This window comes from Sinohyriopsis cumingii, chromosome 11 (assembly GCF_028554795.1).
Source record: "Sinohyriopsis cumingii isolate HCF-2022 chromosome 11, ASM2855479v2, whole genome shotgun sequence".
Taxonomy (NCBI): Eukaryota; Metazoa; Mollusca; class Bivalvia; order Unionida; family Unionidae; genus Sinohyriopsis; species Sinohyriopsis cumingii.
The window spans coordinates 23,862,027-23,873,315 of NC_142971.1; positions in this window are offsets into that span (position 1 = coordinate 23,862,027).

Genomic DNA, 11,289 nt, shown 5'->3' on the forward strand with positions numbered 1-11,289 from the left:
GGCTCAGTACATGTAGATCATTTCACGAATGGTTATGCATTTATTGAAAACAAGGCATCATTTCTGATTAGAACACTCTGCATTAATCTACCATGTTGGCTATCAACAGCAGTCATGATGGTATGGAGAATTTCATATGTTACTACAGTTTAAATGCAAATACACTCAACAATTACGTCAAGTAAACGTATTAGTGTAAATCATTTCGGAAATATACAAAATAAAACTATACTAATTTCAATTTTTGTATAGCTATATCCGTGTGAAAATGGCCCCATGCCTGACTTATCTCATTTGGATTTTTCCTTTTAACGTAGCTTTAACAATCTCTACGATGTCTGCAGTGTGGCAGTGTATAGTATGATGCCTCAGACATGTAGGATCATGTCCCACCCAGCCACATTATCCTGACACTAGGCCGACCAGTCCTAACACTAACCACTTAATGCTGAGCGCCAAGCGAGGCAGCTGTTATTACCATCTTTATAAGTCTTTGGTATCACTCGGCTGGGATTCGAACCCGCTATCTGCCGCATCCGAGTCAGGCGCTCTAACCACTAGGCCACAGGAGCGGTCCGACTTATCTAATACGGTCAAATAATTGATGATGTTTATTATTGATATCCAAGCTTAACTTATTAAATGCAAGTCAACTAATATTCAATATGTACCCATACCTTTGTCATAGCTCCGTTCATGAAGACTCCGACATTTAGACTGTTTTCACAAACTGACACTTACCCATTTATATCGTCACAATTTTACCATTTTCCGTCCATTCTAGTAATGGTTTCCAAGTAACAAGCTTCGTTTTAATATGAAGTCGGATACAATAAAACCTAAACGTGGCCTTCAAATTTGACAACCTGCTCAATAATATTTTGCTAATTGATTTTTTAGATTCTATAAAGTTTTATCACCAGAAATTAGAGGTGTCTTATTTGTTGATCTGGTCATATGTGTTGTATAATTGAAGACAAAAATTCTTCAATCACTTTTCTATTTAGAGATGTTTATTTGTAATATGTCAATGTTGAATGTTATTTTTGAATGACGTCAGTTCTTAAAAGCTGATAATATTAATCTACTATTTATTGTACCTTTTCTTCTTTTCGTTTGTACACAATGCAGTATGTACATTTACTGTTTAATGTAAGGTAAATAAGAATCCACTAATGTTTGATCGATCAATTAGCATACACGCCCATTGTTGAAAGAGCTCTCCACGGCTTGGCCGTGTTGTCAGCCACACAATAAAAGACTACGCAACATACGCAACATATATCCCTGAATCAGAGCGGTGCTAGCTCAATTGGTAGAGGTTAGGGTTCGTAATTCAAGGGTCGCTTATTCGATATCCGGCTGTTTCGGCAAACATATCTGCTTGAGAAAGGCACTTAGTAGGATACGGCCAAGAAGGTGTTACGAGTGCCCCCTGCCTGCTTCTCCCCCCCCCCCCAATCCACATCATCCACCCGTCCTAAAATCTTAGCCAAACGGTTCGATTCTCACTCAGGCAAGATGTGTCCTTTTAGGAATGATTATAGCCAATAACTACATTGCTATGTCAGCTCCTGACATGTAAATTTATCGACCGTTGTCCTTGTAAAATGTCAATCTTTATTTACCTGCACTAAATAATCACTTCCTTCAAGAACGGTTACATCATCACCTAAATGTTGCTGTCCGCATTCCTTCGCTTCAATAACCTTTAGAAGCAATGTGTTCTGTCCGTACATTTCCGAACTCCTTTTTATGACATTGCTAATTGGAATCCTGGAGAATACGGCATAATCGTAAGACCGCCTTATATGAAGTACTCGACAGATATGTTACTACACGTATTGCAATGAAATCAATAACCATAGTCGCTCTAAAAGAGGGACCACATTTTAAACAAGGCGTTATAGTTATTTGCTGCCATATTCCAGCCAGTAAACACATATGAAACTGCGCTTGTTTCTGTTTGGTTGAGCCATATTAACAAATTAAGTTTTGAAACACGTCTGGAATGTTTTTAAACCTATTAATTTCATCGTGACATGAATCTATGTGAACCGTTGTATTCAATCGTGACACGAATGTACGTAAACCTGTATGTTTTATAGTGACATAAATGTATGTAAACCTTTTGTATTTTATCATGACTTGAATGTATGTAAACTTATGTGTTTCATCGTGACATGAATGTATGTAAATCTCTGTATTTTATTGTGACATGAATATATGAAAACCAACGTATTTTATCGTGACATGAATAAGAAAACTTGTGTATTTTATCGTGACATGAATATATGTCAACCTATGTATATTAGCGTGACATCAATGTATGAAAACCTGCGTATTTTATCGATATATGAATGTTTGTGTACCAATTTGGACATAGAGGAGACTAAAATGTATATTGACTACTAGCACTATAGCTAGAAATACAAGTGGAAGTAATGGTCTAAAGATATTAGTATTTGATAAAGAAATCAAAATACACGGATAAATGCTTATGAACATGCGAAAGATGAAATTGCAGGAGTGTTTAAAGAAGCTCTTGATCCAGGTGCACGAACCTCTCATTAAAATCAGTCAGTCACAGATTAAGATGAAATAGAACTGGAACCAGTCTATCAACAATTGATAGATGTAAAGACTTTATTCAAATCTTATTAAAGATGACATACCCATCCTGAAATAACAAACAGAATACTAAGGATATGCTGATACTGTTGAATTAGTAAACTGAAACATATGTCAATAAAATTAAGATTTTATATACTTGATAAACAGAGAGAAAATAAGAAAGAGATGAACAAATGTAAGATGGAAAATTATTGCTACCGTTAAGAGAATACAGGTTACTGACTGTAAAAACAATAATAGTTGTCAATTAGTAGATGTTTGAAAATAAACTTAAGAAAACATATTTATAATATAAATGTGAAGATTAGAGAAAAGTTACCTTTCAGTGAACAGTTTCAAATAGCTGTTTTAATGAGAATGCTTGACAATTGCTGCAATAGGTATGATTGAATAACTCTTGTTTTATCCATGGCAAATTGTGTAAGGAGAGTTTAAAAGGAGGAGCTTAAGTACCCTACGTGACCAGTCTTGGTCGAAAAGGAGGTGATACAATGGAAGAAGCATTGCAATAGGTAATAATAATCTTTCTTAATTACAGCTGTAAATAGTGTTACTTTAATATGGGATTAAATTATCCTGGTTGGGTATTTATCGATGTGCAAATTTTACCTAATCACTCACAAAGTAAAAAAGTTCGAATGACTTTATGTTAATTTTGTGAGTGATTCAGTAACAATTTACACTTCGATAAATACCCAACCATGATCAAATCCTTATAATTAAAATTTAATTTCTTTCTGTCATCACATCAGCAGATTTCATTAACAAAGCGTTCACTTTTTGGCAGCTCGAAGGTTTCTTTTTTTAGCCTCATTACTGCGACAGAATACATAGCCTCATTTTCGTTAGCCAGGAGTGGTAGATTTTTAAGTAGTAAGATAGGGTGGAGTGTCAGAGCGGGTCATGACAGTTATCTAAGGAACTTGCCATGATACATTTTTTAGTTAAAAAAATGATTTGTGCTGTTTAAACCAGGTTATTCTTGTTTTTAACATTACGCTTGCGTATGGCACGTGTTGTTATAACATACGTTGTTCTTGCTTTCTGCGTATTTCGATCTTTCAAAAGCAAACTCGTCTCGTTTGTTTTTTTCCTCGTCATATGACAATGACCTTAGCATCTCCGGTAACATATTATCTAAGCGAAATGCAATAAATTCTTAAGATTGGCTTGGAAAACCTTATGCATGCCTTCTGCAGCAAAGTGAGAGAGTAGCAGCAGGGGAGGGATGAACAGAGCAATTTTGGAGCAAGTCTTCTTTGAAAACATTACTTCCTATGAAACATTTGAAAATACAAGATCAATAACGTTCAATCGAAGTATCTAACCGACCGAGATTTCGGTTGGCTCATTTTTTTAAAAACTTTATATTTGTCGCTCGTGTTTTCAAATGTGCATATTTGCTCGTTTACCCACCCGGACACTCGTTGTTAGTCGTCACCCTCCATCCTGCTGTTTCTTAACCAAATATTTTAAATCAAGATCTACAACATATCGATTCCGAGGATCATGCAAATTTATCGTGATAAATCCGTGTGGGGTAGCTTGCGCACGTGAAAAGAAGTTTTTGAACTTAATAATGTCTGTATCGCCTGAACACCAAGTCTGATGAATATTTCCCAGAGTATTTGTATCGACTCCATTAAACACAACTAAGATATTGCAGTTATCTCTGATCGCTTGAGGTATTTGTGTATATCGCTGAGTGGCATATAAAACATCGTTGTTTTTGTGTCTACCTCGAGTAAATATCCGAGCTGGATTTGATTGTTTGTTCATCAGCACATCATCGTATACTACGAGATATTTAATAAATCCATCGAGGTCATCTACAGATGAGGCTTCATCAATATCGGTGATAAAATCATTAATATCATTGCCGTCCTAGTCCAACAATTTTGCGTTTTCATTAAAATCTTTAAGCACACCGTAGCATCGCTTATCATCTACGGATGGTGCAACTAAATATAACTTATTCAGCTTGAGCAATTTCATTATCAAATTAAGTAATAATTGCGTCTTACCAGACCCAGATGGGCTTGTGATCATTGCTCTGATAGAAATTGGTAGTATTATTTGATGTTTGATTGGCTCTTGTTTTCGTGTCGCTAAGAAATCAATGATATCCATGTTGTACAAATATAATAAATAATATGGATTTTTATTGTGTTCGATGCAGAATATCTACCCCAACAAATGGATTAAAAACAAAAAATAAAAAGCGTGCACTTGCATGCAAATTTGTAAAATGGGAACAAAATATATAAATTTATCCCCCTTGACAAGTCAAGGAAAAGTGGTGGTGATATTATCATTAGGAAAATTACCAGGAGCTACATGGGGTAAGTATCCAGGAGTAAAACATCTTCCTGTATATAATTAGTGTGGTCCAGGAATCAAGCAGATATTTTGTTTTTGCCACACGATACTATAACACAGGTAGACGTAAATCACGCACATACCAATATTTGTTGACTGTCGTTGACGTTGCAAGTAGGTATAAAGTAGCTGAACCACTATAAACTAAAATAGCAACTGGTAATAAACTTTGTAACATTGGCACATACATCTGTATCTATTCATAAATAATGTATCATATCAATTGTTTAAATTGACGTAGTATCCTTCATTACGTCCTATTTTCATCACCATATCATTGGAGGGTGCGAGAGTTGGAGGCATGACGTAGAAATTCTTTTAAATGGCGCCCTTATTTTCGCTACAGAAAGCAGTTTGTTTTAATGTTATTAGCCAAACTACCTTCTCCCCCACCCCACCCGGGAAAAAATGGGAGGTTTGTAAATAATTGCCACTTTTACACAAAGGTTGCGGTTAAATAATATGAACACTTCGGCTATCTGTGGGAGCCCATTTTGCCTGGCGGCATGAGCAATTGGCCTGCTACCCAACCACAATCACATGGTGCCGCCACTGATATCACTTGATATCAGAAATATTCCATCATCACCAACATAGATTAGACTAACTTTTCAACATGAAATATATTATTCACATTTTGTAAAACTAAAAACTGCTGAACATTTTCTGTTAGATGCCAAAAATATACAACTCTGAGATACTGTGTTCTCTTCACATTACCGACCAGACTCACAATGAACACAGAATTATCCGGCAATCAGATGTATACTAACGAAATCAATACGCAAATATTTATGGCAGTGCAACCCTTCATGAAATTATCACAACTATTTTCAAATAACCACACAGGTGAAAAGCACAAGAGTGCATTCCAACTTTTTTACCTTTAAATGATTTTTGAAACAGTTGCATATATTAGAACTGACCATATATACTTCTATATTTATTCTTAATTTGTCTACTTGAAGTCGGTAGACAATTACCGATTGTTAAACGTACTCATTAGGGAAGACAATTTTTGACAAGCTTCCAATTTTCTATTGAATCCCCATATAGATTATAGGGTTATAAATTATACATGAAAATGTTTCCCTGAATAAATAATGTTCAAACCATGGTCTGTGCATTTACCAACGCTAGTGGGGACCGGTTTTCGCTTTGACAGTAAAATGAATGAACGTTAATGTGTTTATGTTGTTCTTGGCTGATGGGACAAAGTAATAGGTTGTGCGGAAATTTATTATTACATTTAACACATTCGAACTTATTCTCATATTACGGCTAAAACTCAGTTGATAATTTGGTATTAACATATTTGGGGAAAAAGAACTCGTGTGACATAGCGCAAGATCACATCAACGCTCTTCGGTTTGAAGAAATTCATCCGCCATATCATAATCTTGCTGCCGATTCTTAACAAAGCACGAGAGTAATTTTTATGTTGTTGTTGTGGGTTTAACGCCAACTACGAGCTCATGATATGCTATACATGGCGGTCAGTAAAATTGGTGGAAGAAGACCACCACTTCCAAAGTAAATAAAAAATCCGTAAAAACCACCGAGCCACGGGAAGCTACTGGCAAATTTTCACATCTACCCTCATTGGTTGAGCCTGAGGATTCAAACCCACGCGGACAGAGGTGAGATGGCAGTGTTAGATAAAGACGAGCGCTTTTGAGCAATCGGCCACCGTAGCTTTATTTTTTCATTCGTCTTGTTTCTTTATTTTTTAGTGACAAGGGAACTGCTGCTCTGAAAGTTGCAGTTTTTGACAATTACTAAATATGGTTGCATTAATATGTAAGCATTGTTTCAAGTTGACAGGCTTTCTCTTTGCGTCATAATTGGCCTTCATTAACTTTTATATATCACTTCTAATACTATTATTTTCAGAGAAGAAAGTGTATCTGCATTAAATAGCATATACGACATTAATCTAAATATTTGATGTTCGTAGGAGGACTGAATAAATCAATTTATTTAATTCAATATGAATTATATAAACCAAAAATTACTGTATATACAGAAGAACATCTATTATCCGGATTCCGATTATCCTGATTATTTGTTCATAATAACTACTGCATTGTCCGCCGAAATGTATTCTTATTACAATTAGATTATATCAATAAATGAGACTAATTTGCCAATCACGATGCCCACATAGAACTGAGTAAAAGAGACATTTACAATCGAAAATAATCTCATACATTTTTAATTATATGCGTATTATGAATAACTAAATCATATTTTTGAAGTAACAATAAATGTCATTTGAAGACGGGATGGAGAGGGTGTCTACAGACTGATAACATTTATTCTTACACCTAATTATTGCTAATGAGTGTTGCTAGGATAATACGAATTTGTCATACAGATATTCCAAGCTAGTCGATCATGATTAAAACAAACATTATTGTCCTATCAAAAGCATTATGTATTCTAAGCCTGCGCTTTTAGCAGTCGATCAATGGTCATTCGTGACTTAACGAGTCACGGAAGTTTATCAGCTACTGCCACAAGTGTAAATATAACCCGGATCAACCGAGTTTACCTTGATCAATGTCCTTTGACACGTTTTTTTATAAGATCCCTGCATAAACTTACAGGCAATCACGTTTTGATCGAAATTCGATCATCGGGATAACCGATCGTCCAGACAAAATCTGTCCCCCTATGTGTCTGAATAATCGATGTTGTTCTGCATTACAGCCCGTTAGTATGAATTAAAACTTTTTATTTTCCTCCATACAAAATTAAGATGACTTTCTTTATTAAATTCATTATATATTAATAAGAGGTTTATATTTATCAAATATATAATGCAGAACCACAAGAAAGGAAACAAACATTTATGTTATTTACTTATTTATCTGTATGGTTATTTTTTGCTGCTTTTGTGCAGGCTCTGTAGTTATGCCTACTCGCTATAAGCAAATAGAGAATTTCTACAGAGGATCTTCACGTAAAAGGTTGATGACAGCTAACAGAGTTCCCTTTGTGCTAGGATTAACAGCGTGTTTGGGACTTAGTTTCGTTTGCAATTTCCAGGTACGTGTGCACAGAAAAGTAACTACTTAGAGTGTAACTTCATGAGATATTCTGAAGAATTTGGTCCGAAACTATTGTGTCCAGGCTTTCATTGCTACTCTTCGTTGTATTGTTATTTCGTACTATTCAGATCCCGTTAAAAAAATAATAGCAGTCAGCATCGACTATTCAAGTCAGTTGCATTAAAGAAGCGAGTTACACAACAACGACAACAATAAAAGCCATAAACAAAAATATAAGAGAGGAGGCAAAATAGGAGAAACAGATGCAACAAATCAGGTTAGAAACGATGATTCGCAGTTTAACACATTGTATCGTTTTCAATTTATGTGAATGACCTGTTTACAGAACACGCCGTATCCTGTGGCCGCCAAAATGATTAGCGTCACAAGGTGTCATGAGAGAAAACAAAGGTGGTGCGGCCTTGGATCATCGAAAATGGCCTCCTTGTGGTTTGAGTTTGAGACCCCTGGTTTAAAAGATTTCTGATCAAATCCGACAACTGCATCAGTTGACAACGGTAGAAGAAACTCGAATGTAGCCCTTTGTTTCTGGAAGCCTTGACATCAGATTCCAAATGAATATCTTTTCTTAAGCATGACCAACTGATTCAAAGTCTATAACTTTTTTCAAGGAATAATATCGGGACACCATTGTGTGCCAAAGATCATGAAAAGCTAGTGTATCAAAGATTCTAAAAATAGAGTAGGTACGGACATTTGGAGATTTTAATGAATAATGGTAACACATGTTATTGTATAAAACTTAAAATGACTTCAGCTTATTTTGAGAGGGACCTAGACCCACGATTAAGAAGAAGAGCATGTAATCCTTGAGGTAAGAATCACCCGGGCTTCTCCTAGTTCTTGTTCAAACAAAAGTTTTCTTTTATAAAATTAAAAAGTTTTGTTCGGCCCTGGTCCCCATACGGGACCCGGCTCCGGGGATATATCCCCGATCCCCCCACCCTTTATCTTGTTGGCCCTGCGTATATTGTACTATATAATTCATTTGTGGTCAGTTTTGCCGTTGAGTTATTCAGTTGCTATACTCTTATCTTTGTTCTTTAATATTCAGTATTGTTTTACCTTTCCTTTTACTTTTCTCAAGGAAACAAACATAGTAATCGTCCGTTTAATAGGCGCCTTCCTGGCTTTTGGAATAGGAGGAATCTACTGCTACATACAGGCTGCAATGTCGTTCCGGATGACAAATCTTCCCGGAAATAGTCTCAAAATACGAATATTCCGTGTTGTACTTTGTATTTTAGACCTTCTTCTCCTATAACGTGTATCCTTAAAATACCGATACTTCCATTAAATATTTATTTATTACTACTTGTCTCTTACAAAGATTGCTTCAAATTCAGAGAACATTATTTTGAGAGAAATCGCAACTTCTACTGAGTTTTTATTAAAACAGTCGGTCTCTCAGTTGAAAACGTTCTGTTGATTCTAGATTAGACCTCTGTTGACAATGTTTCTTCCTTTAAAATTTTCTAATGAGTCTAGATTATTTGTCTATTGAATGTTTCTCTTCCGTGAAAAAGTTCCATTGATTCTAGATTAAATGTCTTTTGAATACGTCTCGTCCTTGATTGAGTTGTTTTGATTCTAGATTAGATGTCTTTTGAATATGTATCTTCCTTTCCATTAAAATAATATGGTGTTGTAGCTTTTATATCACGCATTACATCACATATTATCACAGATTTTAGCAATAACCCGTCTATCTTTGTAGAGCAGATATGCATATCAAGCCCATATCATCAAACGTTCGAGTGAGAAATTTGTCGAGGAGACCGTTTTTTGTGGCAGTTTAGATCCGCCTATTCACAATTTTGGCGCGATTTCATACATTATGTTTTGCCACTTATTAAGAGATAAAACAAATTCAGGACATCAACAGACTCGGCCTAGTTTGGATTGGTTTCGAACTTTGATCCAACAGTTAATGGTTCATATCACGTCTACCAACCTTTTTTGGTACTTCTTTCTCACTTTCCCTATCACCAAATCAAGAATGGCATGTCCCGTTTGGAATGAATAAGTGTACAGTGTTACAAAATACAACTAACCACGTGAGAACAAACACGTGCAAGATCCCACAAAGCGGGTAAAATAAGCTTTGATTAATCCATAAGTACTGATTAAATCTAGCTCAAAAATGAAGTTAGCATATTTTGTTAGAACAAAATTTGTTCTGCAAAAGTTTAACTATTTTGTGCTAGTAGCAAAAAAGTCCAAACCAGGTAAGATGGACAGGGCTTAGGGGAATTAGTGGAACTATTACTTAGACTTGTTGGGTTTCGAATGATTTCAGGATGCAACATGTTTATTATGGCATTTTCCAAATAATCCTATTAGACTTGTTCCAAATATAAATCGTTGTATTATCGGACTAAAGCTAGCTCTGTGATTTCACACTGATAAAAACAGAGTATTTTGTGCTCGCGTTTTTTTGGGGGGAGGGGGTGTTTTATTTTTGCTTTGAGGGTGGGGGCGATTGGCCTAGTGGTATCAAGTGCTCATAGTTACGGATCACTGTTATCTTACCTCTGCGTGGGTTCGAATATCGGGCTCAGCCAATGTGGGTACGTGAGTAATCTTACCAGTTGCTTCCCTTGTGTCGATGGTTCTTCTCGTGGGTTTTTTTTTTTGGGGGGGGGGCTTCCTCCACCAGTTATACTAGCTGCTATATATAACTTATCTTGAGCTGAAACATGGCCTTAAATCCTATAACAACAACAATTCTCTGTTTATATTTTAAAATGACGTTGACGCCGATAACAAGCATATGTGCCGAATCTATGACTTGAAAATGTAAGCAATTGTTATCGAAAATTGGCCTTTTCCTAACTCTACCGTATAAAGTATTCAGCCATTTAAAGTGGGAAGCACACACTCTTGTAAGTATGGCAACACAAAATCTGGAAAGAGAAAACGACTTACTGGATACTCCTACTGCAGTTGCTACTACTGCTACTACAACTACAACTGCAACTACTCCTACTACTACTAGTTTTCTCTGTTTACCAATACTTTGTACAGTGATGGTGGTGATATGATTGGTGGCGAGGACAAAGGACAGGAAGGGGAGAGGGTTGTGTTATTCTTAGGAAAACCATTCAGTTCATCGTGTGTCTTTTGAATAGCATAACAGTTTTCATTGGCACATTTAAATAAATCCCTACATTGTGGCTTTTCGAAAATACATCTTTAAATT